The sequence below is a fragment of the Bos indicus x Bos taurus genome, chromosome 22, assembly GCF_003369695.1.
Source record: "Bos indicus x Bos taurus breed Angus x Brahman F1 hybrid chromosome 22, Bos_hybrid_MaternalHap_v2.0, whole genome shotgun sequence".
NCBI lineage: Eukaryota > Metazoa > Chordata > Mammalia > Artiodactyla > Bovidae > Bos > Bos indicus x Bos taurus.
In genome coordinates this window covers 21,461,876-21,480,335 of record NC_040097.1, presented here as the reverse complement: position 1 = coordinate 21,480,335, position 18,460 = coordinate 21,461,876, and the positions used below count along the sequence as shown (strand labels likewise).

Genomic DNA, 18,460 nt, shown 5'->3' with positions numbered 1-18,460 from the left:
AACAAGGAAAATTACTTACTGAAACACAAAAACGTGCCTCTCTTCTAACCACTGGCCTTGCCCTATAAACGCACGCACACATTTCCTAGGTTATCATTTAGCAAATCCCTTAAAAAAAAATAAATTCACACGGGACCTGGGGCACATGTTTTGACAGATTTGAAAATCTCTCCTTGTGAAAGAAGTTTCTTTCTTTGGCTGGGCCTCAGACTAGGTTACAGTCTGATGAAGCTAGCCTACAGGCAAATTTTTGTCAGCTGCCTGGCTTTAAAAACAGGAGTCAGCACTCGAAAATATTTGGAGAAATTAGGTTTAGCATGGGATAGAGGCTTTTTCAGGTAAGGGACAGAGTATTTTCAAGCAGACACTTGCTTTCAGCCAGGATCCTGAACATCTTCAATGTTCAGCCTGACTGCTGACTGGGGTCTGAGGAGACAATGCCCTCAGATACAAGCTCACTGGGTAGGAACTGCACTTTCCAGCAGAGGGGGTAGGGGTGGCAGGAGGCACATTGGGGCCAGCAAACAGGAGTGAAGCTGCCAGTCAGTCACCTTCCACAGCCAGAATAAAGTGTAGACTGTGGAGGCCAGTTCAGGCAGGACTGCTCTGGGAACAGTGGATGGAACACAGATTCCCTTGCCCTCACAATGTTCTCCAGACCTAGATTTGTGCAGAAGGGAGGCCTTTTCTGCTGTATTCACTGGTGATTTTGTGTTTTTTTTTTTACTCTCTTGCAGAGAAACAATTTTGGATGAACACAATCAGAGTCATCTCCAATTTACCCTATTAAATAGCCACTTATGGTAAAAAACACTACACCACAGGAAAATGGAATAAAATAGAATTACTTTTTTTTTTCCTTTTTCTCAGGAGACTAAAACACATATATGGCCTCTAAATGATTACTGTGAATAAGTCTTGTTTTGACTCAGTAGTAGAAATAATAAGAGCAGATAATAATAATGGCAGTAGTAGTAATAACAATATTAATTATTTTTACCATTTATTTGTCCCTATGTTCTGGAGCTTCCCTGGTAGCTCAGCTGGTACAGAATCTGCCTGCAATGTGGGAGATCTGGGTTAGATCCCTGGAGAAGGGGACTACCCACTCCAGTATCCTAGCTTGGAGTATTCCATGGACTATATAGTTCATGGGGTCGAAAAGAGTTGGACACAACTGAGTGACTTTCACTTTTCACTTTGCCCGTACGTTAGGCACTCTGCCAAGTATGATCAACACATATTTGCTTTGTTTTGTACCACAATCTTATAAGTAGGATTTCATATATATATATATTTTAATAGACAGCACAGCATGGCGTGCAAGATCAGAGTTCCCCAGCTTATAACTGAACTCAGTCCCGTGAGTGAAAGTGCTGAGACCTAACCACTGGACCACCAGGGAAATTCCCATATCCATTTTTAAAATGAGAAATCGGAGGCTTGCAGAAATCAAGTCACTTGCTCAGGTCATACAAGTAGGAGTGAAGGCACTCCTGAAACCCAGGCACATACGTCTGAGTTCAAATATTATACACTTGCTCACCACCCCATTCTTTGTGCCTCTGAAATGAACACAATGGAGATGGCCATGGTAGGGTAACCACAGCACTTCACTGAGTTAAAGAAAAGTCGAGAGACATGCAACATAAGGACGTGTCTAGGAAGTAGTATTAAAGACTAGTAGTTAATGTAAAAACTGTGCATTATCAATCTATAACCATGAAGTTCTGGAACCTCTGTATCAAGAAAGACTAAGAATAATCAAAGTGTTAGTCGCCAAGTCATATCTGATTCTTTGTGAACCCATGGACTGTAGCCCACCAGGCTCCTGTGTCCATGGGATTTCCCAGGCAAGAGCACTGGAATGCGTAGCCATTACCTTCTCCTGGGGATCTTCCAAACCCAGGGATTGAGCCCAGGTGTCCCACACTGCAGACAGATTCTTTACCATCTGAGCCACCAGGGAAGCCTAATAATCAAAGGCCAATGTTTAATACAGTTATCATCAAACCCTTGTATGTGATAAAAGCTGCTTCGCCCTAAGAGATCAATTCCATTATGGCTATTTATGCAGTGACACCAGTAAATCTATGAAAAATAAACTAGCCTCACTTACATCATTGATTACCAAGCCTTAAGACAGATGGCACTGCATCTCTTAATGCATGGGTTACAAAATCATTTTTCTCTTTAATAACATATGCTTTATTGAAAAAGAAATCATATAAGCATCATGGCAATAAAGCACTGCAATTTTTATTAACTTTTTGGAAAACTTGTGATTAAAAATGTATCAGTAAAATATAAAAAAGAATATAAAAACAATTTTGCCTTTTAAACACCAATATTGATGAGGACACTGCTTAAGGTTTTCTCTTACAACTCTGATCAGATTTAGTCAGGTTATCATTGAAGTCTACACATGGCCTATCCAACAATTTTTTCAAATCAGATTAGTTTTTATTGTGTATTTATGTTAAAACATTTATCCTTTTTACATTAGTTCAAAACAGAGCTGTTTTGAAACTGGATGATCTTTAAGGATAGGTAGATACTCAAAAAAAAACTCAGTAGAATAACTGACGGCAATTGGAAAGAATTCAAAGGCAAAAAATTGCTTAAGAACAGTTACATTTCATGTTTGTCAACAGAACAAAACCTTGGATCCCTTTTGAAGTCTTAAAATCAGGTCATATCAACTCAAAAATACAGACGAAAATTTGGTTACTAAAACAAAGGAAAAACAGTCATGAAAAGAAATAAAAAATGATTTTCCACTGTACCTGAATTGAGAATTCCTAAAAAATATTTATAGGTAGAAAAACACAAACACCAAACATTCCCGAGTCCCAGTCTTTCTGCCAAGGTTGCAAAGCTGAATTTTCAAACGCCAAAGCGAAACATAAAGCAAGGTTCCCCATAATAATAGCACATCTGCATCAACAATATGTTTGTTGCTATATATACACATTCAGACCTGTAATTTTTTTTATAATAAGTTCTTCTCTTAAGCAGAGGTGGAGAGTGACAGCTAAGACACCACATATTAAAAATTTCTAACGCTTCATCCTGCTCCCTTTTATAGTGTTTACCTGACTTCACTGCCCACATATGAAAGCCTTCTGGTCTACCTCCCAACCTATTACATAAACGTCTCCCTTCTAACTGGGGTCATATGCATGGCTTTTATACTTCACAATGATAACTCTCATATGGTAAGGACCTAGCAGAGTAGAAGAGAAGAAGAAGAGGTGGCAAGACTACACAGAAGAACTATAAAAAAAAGATCTTAATGACTCGGATAATCATGATGGAATGCTCACTCACCTAGACCCAGACATCCTGGAGTGTGAAGCCAGGTGGGCCTTAGAGGAAGTATTACTATTAAAAAATAGTGGAGGTGATGGAATTTCAGCAAGGCCACTTAAAATACTAAAAGATGATGCTGTGAAAGTGCTATACTTAATGTCAGCAAATTTGGAAAACTCAGCAAAGGCCACAGGACTGGAAAAGGTCAGTTTTCATTCCAATGCCAAAGAAGGGGAATGCCAAAGAGTGTTCAAACTACTGTACAATTGTGTTCATTTCACATGCTAGCAAAGTTATACTCAAAATTCTTCAAGCTAGGCTTCAGCACTAAGTGAACCCAGAACTTCCAGAGCTGAGTTTAGAAAAGGCAGAGGAATCAGAGACCACATTGCCAACATCCACTGGATCACAGAGAAAACAAGGGAATTCCAGAAGAACATTTACTTGACTACGCTAAAGTCTTTGAATATGTGCATCACAACAAACTGTGTGATCCTGCTTCATTGACTACGCTAAAGTCTTTGAGTATGTGGATCACAACAAACTGTGGAAAATTCTTAAAGAGATGGGAATAGCAGACCAGCTTACCTGTCTCTTGAGAAACCTGAATGCAGGTCAAGCAGTAACAGTTAGAATCAGACATGGAACAACAGACTGGTTCAAAATTGGGAAAGGAGTATGGCAAGGCTGTGTACTGGCACCTTGCTATTTTAACTTACATGCAAGAATACATCATGTAAAAATGCTGGGCTAATGACTCACAAGCTGGATTCAAGATTGACGGGAGAAATATCAACCTCAGATATGCAGATGATAACACTCTAATGGCAGAAAAAGAAGAGAAACTAAAGAGCCTCTTGATGACTTGATGACTTGAAGAAAAGTTTAAGAGCTGACTTGAAACTCAACATTCAAAAAACTAAGATCATGGCATCCAGTCCCATAACTTCATGGCAAATAAAAGGGAAAACAATGGAAGCAGTGACAGATTTTCTTTTCTTCAGCTCCAAAATCCCTGCAGATGGTGATTGCAGCCATGAAATTAAGACACTTGCTCCTTGGGGGGAAAAAGCTATGACTAACTCACCATATTAAAAAACAGAGATATCACTTTGCTGACAAACGTCTGTACAGTCAAAGCTATGGTTTTTCCGGGATCATGTACAGATGTAAGAGCTGGACCACAAAGAAGGCTGAGCACTGAAGAATAGATGGTTTTGAGTTGTTGTGCCAGAGAAGAGTCTTGAGAGTCCTTTGGACTATAAGATCAGACCAGTTAATTCTAAAGAAAATCAACCTTGAGTTGAATATTCATTGGAAGGACTGATGCTGAAGCTGAAGCTCCAATACTTTGGCCACCTGATGTGAACAGCTGACTTCCTAGAAAAGACAGTGATGCTGCAAGACTGTGGGAAGGAGAAGAAGGGGGCGACAGAGGATCTGATAGTTAGATAGCATCACCAACAAAATGGACATGAGTTTGAGCAAACTCTGGGAGATACTGAAGGATAGGGAAGCCTGGCATGCTGCAGTCCATGGGTCGCAATGACTTGGACAGGACTTAGCGACTGAACAACAACAATGCACAGCAGGATATTGCTCTAGTGAGGTCTAAATGACAAAGGTAGCTACCTGTTTTTAAAAACAGATTATTTCTGAAAATATGGAAAATAACTTCCCCTTATCTGACACAGAGAAATAAGAAAATCTCACAATGAATTACACAAAATAAAGCCCTGTTTATGATGCTAAACCCAATAACATGAATTCAAATCGAAAGCATTTATCAGATCGATGAAGTTTAAATCCATTCATTAACTGATCAACCTTTACCTATCAGAGAACATGTTAGGGGTTAGAAAGAAAAGACTTGAACCCAAAACTTTTCACTTTCTTCAAATACTCACTTGATATAAAGGGTAACAAGCAATGAAATGGTCAAAAGATTCTACAGCGAAGTAAACAAGCAGCTGATGAAACTCTGATCAACTCTAATTTGAATCTACTTTTCATTCCATTTCTGCTTAAAAGTACATTGAGGTGTCTTTTTCTCTTTTTTTAAATCTAGTGCTTCATTCAGACTTTAGCATTGTTTTCCTAAGTTTGATGGAATGGGAAATCAAAACAGGTAATGACAGTAACAGAGTCAAACGCTTTTTAGATGTTAGCTGGCATTTTTCTAGTACTAAACACCCAAAAGATAATAAAGTGAACTTTTATTATAACTATTACCAAAATTAATCACATTATGGAAAAGTGAAGAGATGGGAAATCAGTAGCAGTGACTTGATACTAAAATAAGCTCAATTCATTACCACCACCAGGTTGAGCTAAACCAAGTATACTAAATTAAGACCAAAAAGACTTGGAAAAAGATAACAGTGAGTGTCTAGAAAGCATTGGTAATACTACACAGACACTCTCTAAGTAACCTTATTTCATTCATCTTTCCAGTAATGACCAAAGCTAGACTTCCTTGAAGCCCTTCATATCTGTGAAGGCAATTATGACATGACCTCAGATAAATCTGCTTTTCAATGAAGATTTAAATATTTCCCATTAGGAATATGATTCATAACACAATTTAGTATTTTATAAAACAATTATTTTTTCAGTATTTACTATATTCTAAAACTCTATGGAAACTAGCACCCTCTTTAAATTTACCATAAACTAGGACCCTGTGTTTTAACCTTTTCATATTCAAGTCTTGGCACTGCCAAAGTTGCTCCTGGGATCTCAGAACACTCTGCCTCTCTGGGTTTCCATATTAGCAAAAGAAAAAAGAAAGAAACAAAAAGAAAAAAGGGCAGATTTTGGATACTTCTATAATTCAGAAAATTAAGTTATATTAGGTAACCTAGGCTGGAAATGATTTTCTTTAAAATATATTTATATACAGAAGTAAACAAGGATGATGAAGAAACAAGATGAAGAGAGAAAAGTAATACCTATTTTTAAAAAATACTTGGATAAATGTATAGCAATAAAAATATTCTGAACCACATGGACCACATACTAATAACTTTAAAATAAAAATGGTTATTGAAATCCATCAGGAAGATGTAAAGAGAACTGGAAAAGAAAGAGGGAGGTCTTTGGGTGAAATTTCTAAAAAGCTACACACTGAGGAAATATATATTTGTATTACTAGTGCTTACGGACAGTTGACATAAATGTCATCATAAATCTATTTTTGGTCAATCCCATCTCTAGCCAAGGAAAATTCTGATTTCCTGATATTTTCAGTAGGACCATAAAGATAAAAACCTCACTATCTGCTTATTAATATTACTGAGGTTGATTCAGGGTTATACATTTACATTCAGGTAAATATAACAAAAAGGTTTAATTCACTGAACAGATAATAGGTACTATTGCTTTTTCCTATTTTATTAAACTATTTAGAACAGGTAATTTAACCAAAACATATGTATCAGTAAAATTAAACTGCAGCCTTTGGGGTTTAAATTTAATTAATTAGTGAAGTATCTTCCTCAGTAATGAGTTCCTTTTAATTTGATTTTATCATATAATTTAAATAAATATGCAATGAGAAGGTTAAAGAACACATTTTCAAAAAAGAACAGCCAGGAAAAATAAAACGCTTCAGATAAGCAATATGTCACCAAGAAATCAATTACCCATTTCTATTAAGGAAAATACTAGCTTTTATTTCTGTAGAAATAATAGTTTTACAGAAAAGCCACTTATAGCTTATGTACAAAATGCCTCTGAAGTACTAGTGACAGTAGGTTTGTTATCTTAAGCTGTTGCTAGGTGAATTTCAGACCAAAAAGGTGTATCATTCTAGTTCTTAGCAAATCACCTTACTAATCCATCCAAGACTCTATCAGTTCTATAGCCAATCTTTCTACTTAGCACCAAAAACCAAGGTTCCATCCCCATTCATAAGAACATTAGACATGTCAAAACCTCCTATTCAAATTGCAGCTCTTTGCCCGTCCTCTTCTCCATCGTTCACTCTGTAATCTGCTTACATTGAACAAAGCCGGTTGAGTATGCCCTGCTCAACTTTCCATCCTCATTGAGCCAACAGAAGGTGACAAGCATTGTGCCTGCCACTCACTATGTCAAAACTAATACGATTATGTAAAGTTTAAAAATAAAAAAAAAATAAAAAAAACAAAAAACAAAAACACACAGTCCCGATCCGCACTGATGCTGGTGCACCAAGAACCAGCTTTGACCAAAAGACAGGTTTTGTGAGCTCGTTCTGTGAACCTGAGCGGGAAGACTCCTTGTATGTATTAACTAAGATAAAGAGCAATGGATCCATTCTTTAACTTTACAAAACATTTACATAGGTCACCAATGATGTCCAGTGTTCTGTGCTTGGTGCTCAAAGTATAGAAATTAATGAGAAAATGATGGTCCTTGTCCATTGGATGGTGGCAGAAGAGCCACTCATGTCTGCCTTCACTGTGAGTATTCAAAACTTTGGAAAATTCATGAGACTGCTAATGAGGTTATGAATGAAACTATACAAGTTTTCTACATTCTAAACACAAGAAAGCAAAAAACAAATGTCCTATAAAAATATTGCTTTCTTTCCAAATTCTTCACTCTTACAGGGATGAGGGTCAGAAAGAGAATCAGAAGACAATACTAGAGTCTGAAGGAAGCAGTCCATTAAAGAGAGACACATAAATGTACAAAATTTCACATGGAATTTCAGGAAGTTTATTAGCCCCATTTTAGGAACTCATATACTGCATTCCGGTGAGAGAAACCAATTATTATTATTATAGACAGTTTTAGAAACTATATATAAAGCCACATGATATAATAACAAATCAACTTTTCCTACAGCATCCTGAATATTCTTATTTCATGAAGGTAAAGGCAGAGTGAGCTATGACACAGGAACTTGATCTTTGAGATTAAACACCCTGCATGTGAAATTCAACTGATCGATTCTAGCCCACCAGTAAGTTGTGAAGACCGAGAGAGTACATTTTACATAAAGAGCGTAGTATCCACATAAATGCAGAGATTTGGGCCTTTTCAACCAGAGATTTTCAGCTTCTTTTGAAAAAGCCAAAAGCTCTGACTCATGTTGCTTTATATTCTCAAGTGTCAACAAGCCAAATAGCATTTAGGACAATTCCAGTCTTTCACATTCATGTCACACTGCTGGTCCCTAGAGAACCTGAGTTAATCTCAAATACATGCTTTTAAATAGTTGTGATGGTTCTAACAGGGAAAACCAGAAAGAGCCAAAAGTTCCATCAACAAAGCACTGCTAAACTAAATAATGTCACATTCACACCATGGAGAGGCAAACGTTTTTCTATCATCCTACTGTGTGACACTAAACCAAGTATTTTATAAATACAGTACTTTTAATTCCTCCAAGAATTCTCATCAGATAGATAGTAATACTAAATGTCGGTTTACAGATAGAGGAGTGGATTAAGTAGATTCCCAAAAGTCACAAAGCTACAAATTAATGGCAGTGATGAGATCTGAACTCCAATATTCTTCCTCAGAACCCAAGCTATGCAACGTTTAAATAGCATGATGTAGAGAGCTACTTCCTGTCAATGGGCGACTTCTTTCATCTAAAAAGGGAAACGAGCCTAACTATGCACATCATGCTGGCATTTCTAAAGAGTGCTACGTGTTTGCCAGAAATACACGTCCTTTCTTCTTAACTAGTCTATTGCTTGAGTTCCTTTATAATGAACATATATTACTTTGAAAATCAAAAAACTACAAAACTATTTGCATATTAAGAAAAAAATATTTCTTATGTTTTCAATATGCCGCCTTTGTACTTGTTTCTGCTTAGGAAAAAAAGGTCTCAGAAATGACATTAAATTAGATTCATTGTTCTGCCTATTTTTTCCCCCAGATCTTAAAGTAAAATGTATTAAGTATGAAAAATTGGTAGACAGCAGCATGACAAGAAAATTAAAATTTTTGAAGGACTGAAAAATATTTTAAAACTTGGAAAATGTACATAGTATGTGAAGTAATAAAGCAGGTGATGATTGTATTCACTTTCATACTGACCAGAGTTATATCTTTTCTCACCCTCCTGCCAAATATTGGAAGGAAACAGATCAAAATGGTAACAGGGATCATTCTGTGATCAGTAGAAAACGGCATTTAAACTCAGACTATTAGCCTTTGTAGATGATTTTTACCAAGACAACTTCAGGCTGTACTGAGATGTGTCTCAGGATCTCTCTAACCTCATTTTTCTTACAGAAAAATAGAGATACTTGTTATTAACTGCTGTTTTCATGGAAGGATATTTTTAATAAGTGATGACTGAATGACATAATTTGTGAAGAACACTCTAAGTATACACAGGAAGAGCTTTTTGCAAAGTTAACCATCTTTATCATCCCAGGTGCCGTTTTCGATGGCAGAACTTGGGAGGGTAGCTTTTACTTCTCAACATCTGACTCAGAAGTTCCCTGGAGGGACTGAGAAAATTAGATGTTGAAAAATCCCCCCTGAATTATTTGATACAGAAGCAGCCATGGTAGGTACCTGCTCCTGACTTGCGTGCTGTGCCTGAGCTGTAACCAGTTTCTTTAGTAGGGTCAGCTTCTATTGGTCTTGGTTCCATTCTGGGCTCCCAATGAGACTCAGTGAGACTCTGTCCACAAATATCGAGACTCACTCTTACACCCTGCACACCCCACTGTTCAGTCAGATCATCTGCTCTCCAGGTGCGGCTGGCTCACTGACGGCCAGGTCTAATCACTACTGGATTGAAGGCCTACTCTCTCCAATCCTTCCCTGGTAGCTCAGTTGGTAAAGAATCCGCCTGCAATGCAGGAGACCCTAGTTCAATTCCTGGGTCAGGAAGATAACCCTGGAGAAGGGATAGGCTACCCACTCCAGTATTCTTGGGCTTCCCTGGTGGCTCACCTGGTAAAGAATCTGCCTGCAATGCCGGAGACCTGGGTTCGATCCCTGGGTTGGGAAGATCCCCTGGAAAAGGGAAAGGCTACCCACTCCAGTATTCTGGCCTGGAGAAGTCCATCGGATCACAAAGAGTCGGACATGACTGAGCAACTTTCACTTTCTCTCCAATCCACACCCCCATTCATGTATCCAGACTTTCCTTCTCCCACGAGAACCACTGTATCCAGTCTTGTCCACCTTTGTTCACTCAGAGTTGACCTCCTTTGCATCTTTTATTTTGGTAGCACAGTGCAGCATGTGGGATCTTAGTCCCCTGACCAGTAATCAAACCCACGTCCCCTGCATTGGAAAAGAGGAGTCTTAACGACTGGACCACCAGGGAAGGCCCTCTTTTGCATCTTATTCTTTTTGAGCTACCTCTGAAGCAGGATCTGTTCAGTTTAATTCATGTGTTCAAGACATAAAACTCTCATATATATATTGCTCTTCCCTTATATTAGCATTTGAAGAGGCAGCAATACTTAAACTCAGAAGAATTTGAGCCACCAAACCTTAAGATAAACATGGCGATCCACAATCATTCAAAGAGACTAGGCTTCTTAAAAGAGGCAGCATCACCCCCAGGATCTACAAATCATTTTCTTTTTTTTTAAACTCCAAATCCAGTGCTGGCTTCCATCACAGGATTCTAGTAAACTCTACAAAGGAGACAGAGTATGTGAGCATGTGAGCCCAGGGGAGAGGCATGGTGCCCACAGGAGGAATACACAGCATTTTACTGCAATGTCAAAATACCGACAATTAATGAAGCATTTTTGTTTATTTTTTTTTCTTTAACTTACCATTAATTAGGAATGAGTGGAAACCACTTGAACTTGGTTTAGGAAAATTAAAAAATGCTGCCTTGATTTTGATGTAAATACCAGTTGAGATTCTCTCTGCTGATCTCTCAGGTGCCCTGAAGTCAAGGGGCTTATTTATCTTGTTCACTACGAAATCTCCTAATGCTCAACACAGTGTCTAGTTCTAGACAAACACAGAGGAAGGCACTGGTCTGGGATGCGGGCAAGAGTGAGGCAGAGGAGGGGAACTGGCAACCTCATCATCCTTGTGTGTGGATATAGGAGAACCTTCAAGCGAATAAATTGGTGGAGAAATGCTACACTTAATTCTCAGGGCTTTAGTTCATGAATGAAACTGATAATCTCAATCTACAATTCCCAAAGGCACGCCTTTTAAACTCTGCTACAGTAATTGCTCATGTACATATTAACAGCTCTCAAAAACCTGGACCTCACTGACTAATTGGAACAATCTGTCTTGATATGTAGATGTAATGGTTGTTAATATAAGAGCTCCACTCTGGCAGAACAGACCTTAAAAAGATCATTTTTCCAAGCTATATGACTAGCCCTCAGCCTAGCAGCATGAGGCAACGGAATGAACGTGTTTATTGGCGAGTAACTAATTCATTTGGGTCTTCCACATCCTTAATACAAGAGGTAGTCTGAGAGGGGAGGGTAGGATTTGTTTCTTCATAGGTCCTTTATAGGAATGAATTATAACTTTTTATTCTCAGGGATTAGAGCTCCTCACCCTGAAGTCACTGAGAGGACAAAATGAAGATTCAAAATGAGGACGTTGGTTTCTTAATATGTACTCTGCTCAACCATTTATGACATCGTATCCATGGGCACAAAGATGAAGCAGTGACCAAGACAGACAGACTCCTCTCTCCTCCAGAAGCTTACATGCCGCATACAGGGGTAGGGGAGGTGGTAAGTGAATAAACAAGTAAACAAATCAATAACCAATTTCAAAAAGTGATAGGCATTATGAAGAAAATGAAACAGGGTAAATAGGAAAGAAAGTGGCTGAGTTGGGAGGGGACTAAACATGCAATGGTAGTTGTAATGGGTAGGATTAGGGAAGGAATGAGCAAGGCAAAGGGACAATCAGGGAGTGAATATTCTCCACTGAGAAGCAACCAGTGAAAGCAGAGGAGTCAGGAGGGCAGGAGCCAGATGAAGTGGGAGTCTGTAAGGTGAGGCAGGATTTGGGGATTTGTTCGACATGGGATCAGAAACCACTGGAAGATTTTAAAGAAAAAATATAATGCAATTCAAGGATTTAAAACTGTCGATATTGATTAAGGAGTGGATTGTTATGGAGAGGGGTGGATGGGCAAGACAGACCTTAGAGAAGAAATTACAGCAATGGTCAGAGATGGGGATAGCTGAAACCTGGGTGGAAATAGTGGCAAAGACAATAAACTGATGGATTAAGGATCTGCTGCCACATAGAAGGAGCAGATTTGTACATAATAAGGGGAATGGGGAATATTGAACATACTCTTAGAATGTTCCAGTTCTGCTGCAGCACGCCACATCTACTAATTCAAAGGAAGCCTTCCAGGACGGGGTTTGTTTCATCATTGTCATCTTTAATCATTTCTCCATGCTACGTTCTTCCTTAGTGTATACCTAATAGTATATACTTAGGAATATACTTACAAGCATCACTACGAACTAAGCTAGTGGAGGTGATGGAATTCCAGTGGAGCTATTTCAAATCCTAAAAGATGATGTTGCGAAAGTGCTACACTCAATACGCCAAAAAATTTGGAAAACTCAGCAGTTGCCACAGGACTGGAAAAGGGCAGTTTTCATTCCAATACCAAAGAAAGGCAATGCCAAAGAATGCTCAGACCACCGCAAAATGGCACTCATCTCAAATGCTAGTAAAGTAATGCTCAAAATTTTCCAAGCCAGGCTTCAGCAATATGTGAACCATAAACTTCCAGATGTTCAAGCTGGATTTAGAAAAGGCAGAGCCAGAGATCAAATTGCCAACATCTGCTGGATCATCAAAAAAGCAAGAGAGTTCCAAAAAAACATCTACTTCTGCTTTACTGACTATGTCAAAGCCGTTGACTGTGTGGACCACAACAAACTGTGGACATTTCTGAAAGAAATGGCCATACCAGACCACCTGACCTGCCTCTTGAGAAATGTGTATGCATGTCAGGAAGCAACAGTTAGAACTGGATATGGAAAACCAGACTGGTTCCAAATAGGGAAAGGAGTACGTCAAGCCTGTATATTGTCACCCTTATTTAACTTATATGCAGAGTACATCATGAGAAACGCTGGACTGGAAGAAGCACAAGCTGGAATCAAGATTGCCGGGAGAAGTATCAATAACCTCAGATATGCAGGTGACACCACCCTTATGGCAGAAAGTGAAGAGGAACTAAAGAGCCTCTTGAAAGTGAAAGAGGAGAGTGAAAAAGTTGGCTTAAAACTCAACATTCGGAAAACTAAGATGATGGCATCTGGTCCAATCACTTCATGGCAAATAGATGGGATAACAGTGGAAACAGTGAGAAATTTTATTTTGGGGGCTCCAAAATCACTGCAGATGGTGACTGCAGCCATGAAATTAAAGGGGAAAAAAGTTATAATCAACCTAGACAGCATATTAAAAAGCAGGGACATTACTTTGCCCACAAAGGTCCATCTAGTCAAAGTTATGGTTTTTCCAGTAGTCATATATGGATGTGAGAGTTGGACTATTAAGAAAACTGAGTGCCAAAGAATTGATGCTTTTGAACTGTGGTGTTGGAGGAGACACTTAAGAGTCCCCTGGACTGCAAGGAGATCAAATCAGTCAATTCTTAATGAGATCAGTCCTGAATATTCATTGGAAGGATTGATGCTAAAGCTGAAACTCCAATACTTTGGCCACCTGTTGTGAAGAGCTGACTCATTTGAAAAGACTCTGATGCTGGTAAAGATTGAAGGCAGGAGGAGAAGGGGACGACAGAGGATGAGATGGTTGGATGGCATCACTGACTCATTGGACCTGAGTTTGGGTAAACTCCGGCAGTTGGCGATGGATAGGGAGGCCTGGCGTGCTGCAGTCCATGGGATCACAAAGAGCTGGACACGACTGAGAGACTGAACTGAACTGAATAGTATATACTCAAAACTTGTGTATAACACCTATTATGCAAATACCATTTGAATACTATAAAACATTCAAGAAAGATATAAAAGTATATTTAAAAGCTAAATGAAATACAAGAAAATCCTACAGACTAGTGACTCATCCAGTTTTTCTCTCCTCATATTGTCTTTTTTTTCCTAATCAAGACATACAAACTTTTTCTCCTGAGATAACATCAATATGATACCTCCCTTGATTAACACACTCTTCCGTCAAATAATAGGAATTCAGCCTCTTCCCACTGGTGCCATCTACAGCACACACATCCTAGGATACTCTCGGAATACTACAGTCATCTTCTGACTTCTGTTCCCTACACTCAAGTGCACCCACAAAGATCCTTCTCAGATATAAGCCAGATAATGTCGCTCCTCTGGTTACTCACCTGGAGACAAAGCCACGGAGCTTCACACGGTCCACGAGAGCTCGTATCATCAGGACCTTGACTATTTTGCTGACTTTGTTCCTATCACTCTGCCCCTTGCTTGCTCAAGCAGGAGAGGCAGGCTTCTGTCTCAGGGCCATAGCACCTATTAAAATAAAGGTTCCCTGAGGCCAGGGCATTTTCTGGTCCATGTAGAGAAGGCTCCGTATGCTAACTTAACAAGCAAACATTGGTGATAATTCAGAAACATAAAGGAAGTTATTTAAACATGTGTATAGATAGCAGCTAGACATCAGAAGGAGCTGTCCTTGAAACTATGAGACGCTGCATGTCCCCGAGTATTTATTCTCCTCCTCATTAGTTTATCAGAAGGCAAAAATAAGAGTTCCATGGTCACCTAAGCTTTGGAAATTCCAAGTCAGATGAAAATTAAGCAGGCTACTCTATTGAAATATTCTTCAAGTATTACCAAATTAGCTTATTCTCAAGCTATTAATATAAGAGGAAAACATATCAAGCAGGATTTCCTACATCTATCTGACCACAGATCACTCTTTATACATTTAGACCCACTAACAAGAAGGAAAAGGGTGACAGAGGATGAGGTGGTTGGATGGCATCACCAACTCAATGCACATGAGTCTGAGAAAACTCTGGGAGATGGTGAAAGACAGGGAAGCCTGGCGTGCTGCAGTCCATGGGGTCTCGGAGAGTCAGACACGACTTAGCGACGAAACAACAACAATCTAGAAAATAGACCAAAGACGTATTTTCCCAAGGACACTGCCTATGTATAGTTATGATATTTCAGCCCATATTGGCCAGAAAAATAAACATAAATAAGGTGACAAAAAACAAGAAAAGAAAAAAGAAAGAGACAAGGAGATAGAGACAGGCAAAATTAAAGTCAGAGGCAGCATGAGCAATGTCAGAAAATCACAGGATGAGCTTTTTTTCCCCTCGTCCTGAGCTTTTCTTGATCAGAGAATGGCCAACTCCAAGGCATAAATTAAGAAGATTCCATGAATGTTGAACTTTATTAACCTAAGCAGTAAAGGTTTTAATAGGGAAATTAAAAAACCGAAGCTCAATCTGAATAGAAAGGGCTGGGATTTAGAAGATATTTTACTATTAACCCAAGTATCTTTCATGTATTAACCTGAGTTTTACAGCCCAGTCTTCTAAGACATCCTCAAACATTCAGGAGATAAAATTTTGCATTTTTAACTAAAATGGGGTTTTGGTGACTTTGCACAGCTAGCCTCAGTACATCACAGGAAATGTACCCAGACTGGTATCTCTGCTGCACAAACAGGGTGCCAGGCCATGCAACTGGAGCAGGAAGCTGTAGGGATCTGCTCCCATCTCATTAAACGAGGATGCAATGAAATTCTATGCCCGGGATTTGACGGGGAGGGGGGAAACAGACTTTCTTTCAATCCTGACTTCTTTCTATTCCTTATAAATGTTTCTGACTGTCCTTTGTGAGAGATGCTGACACTAAAGAACTAGATAAAGGCTTTAGATTTAAGATGACTTGAAACCTTCCTGCTCAAATTTTGACAGGATCAAAAAAAAAAAAAAAGTGATGGTGGTGTCCGTCTGTGCTGGTGTGTGTTTCTGAGTCCAATGTCCATAAACCCCGCCTGAGCTGAACTTACAATGCATCCGATCTGGCTGCCTGAGGTCCATCCCTGCCCCCAGGGCACAAAGGTCTCCCCAGCAAGCTTTATTGGGACTTCCTCAGCCTGGAAATGGATTCCGAGAAGAATAGTGCTCACAGCCCCAGGAAAGAAGGTCGTAAAATTAAACAACAGGAAATGACCTGAGAGTCTATAAAGGAACAAAAGAAATCCTATATCACATCCAGGGGAAGGGGAAGGCTTCTCAACAACCAACTCAGATCCCAACACAAAAGTGAACTACAGAGTCTGTTTTATTGTTGGGAGAGCAGAAGTGCAAAAATTACCAGAAATTCAGCACAAAGATTCCTCTTAAAGAATCCCTGCTACTCTTTCGGCTAGTTTATTAACTGTGTGTGCTGTTTTAAGTTGCTTCATTCCTGTCTGACCCTCCGACAACATGGATTATAGCCCACCAGGCTCCTCTGTCCGTGGGATTCTCCAGGCAACAATAGTGGAGTGGGAAGCTGTTTCCTTCTCCAGAGTATCTTCCTAACCCAGGGATCAAACCAGGTCTTCCGCATTGTAAGCAGATTCTTTACCATTTGAGCCCCCAGGAAAGCCCAGCAGTACTGGAGTGGGTAGCCTATCCCTTCTCCAGGGGATCTTCCCAACCCAGGGATCAAACTGGTATCTCTGGCATTGTAGGAGGATGGATTCTTTACCAGCTGAGCTACCAGGGAAACCCCAGTTTATTATCTAGATTTTGCTATTGAGGTCTGGTGCTCTCAAGTCTTGCACATTGTAGGTACAGTAGCCACAAGCTGTACGTGGATCTTGAGCCTCTGAAATGCAACCAGTCTGACTTGAGAGGATCTCTTAAATGTAAAATACACATCAATTAAAAAAAAAAAGAATGTGAAATATCTCAGCTTTTAATCCTCATTACATGTTGAAATCCTCCAAGCCAGGCTGCAACAGTACGTGAACCAAGAACTTCCAGATGTATAAACTGGATTCAGAAAAGGCAGAGGAACCAGATATCCCATTGCCAACAATCACTGGCTCATAAAAAAAGCCACAGAATTCCAGAGAAGCATCTACTTCTGCTCCATTGACTACACCAAAGCCTTTGACTGTGTGGATCACAACAAACTGTGGAAAATTCTTCAAGAGATGGGAATACCAGTCCAACCGTACCTGCCTCCTGAGAAATCTGTATGCAGGTCAAAAAGCACCAGTTAAAGCCAGACATGGAACAAACTAGTTCCAAACTGGGAAAGGAGTACATCAAGACTGTATATTGTCACTCTGCTTATTTAACTTCTATGCAGAGTATATCATGGGAAATGCCAGGCTGGATGAAGCACAAGCTGGAATCAAGATTGCTGGGAGAAATATCAATAACCTCAGATATGCAGATGACAACACCTTTATGGTAGAAAGCAAAGAAGAACTAAAGAGCCTCTTGATGACAGTGAAAGAGGAGAGTGAAAAAGCTGGCTTAAAACTCAACAGTCAAAAACAAAGATCATAACATCCGGTCCCATCACTTTATGGCAAAGAGATGGGGAAGCAATGGAAACAGTGACAGACTTTATTTTCTCGGGCTCCAAAATCACTGCAGATGGTGACTACAGCCATGAAATTAAAAGATGCTTGCTCCTTGGAAGAAAAAGCTATGACAAACCTAGACTGCATATGAAAGAGCAGAGATATCATTTGGCCGACAAAGGTCTGTATAGTCAAAGCTATGGTTTTTCCAGTAGTCATGTTCTGCTGTGAGGGTTGGACCATAAAGAAGGCTGAGCGCCAAAGAATTGATTCTTTCTAACCGTGGTGTTGGAGAAGACTCTTGAGAGCCCCTTGGCAGGCGAAGAGATCAAACCAGTCAATCCTAAAGGAGATCAACCCTGAATATTCATTTGAAGAACTGATGCTAAAACTCCAATACTTTGGCCACCTGATGAAAAGAGCTGATTTATTGGAAAAGACCCTGATGCTGGGAAAGACTGAAGGTAGGAGGAAAAGGAGACAACAGAGGATGAGATGGTTGGATGGTATCACCAACTCAATGGACATGAGTTTGAGCAAGCCCCAGGAGATGGTGAAGGAGAAGCCTGCTGCGCTACAGTCCATGGGGTCACAAAGAATCGGACACTACTGAGCAACTGCAAAACAACACGTTGAAATAGTAAAATTTTACTCATTGCAGCCCCATGGACTG

At 39.5% G+C, this 18,460-nt stretch overlaps 1 protein-coding gene across 3 annotated transcripts in view; it reads right to left on the bottom strand.

Moving 5' to 3' along the window:
* PTPRG (protein tyrosine phosphatase, receptor type G) overlaps window positions 1-18,460 on the bottom strand; it is a 775,368-nt gene that overhangs the window by 289,965 nt on the left and 466,943 nt on the right. The gene's annotated exons all lie outside the window — the stretch shown is intronic.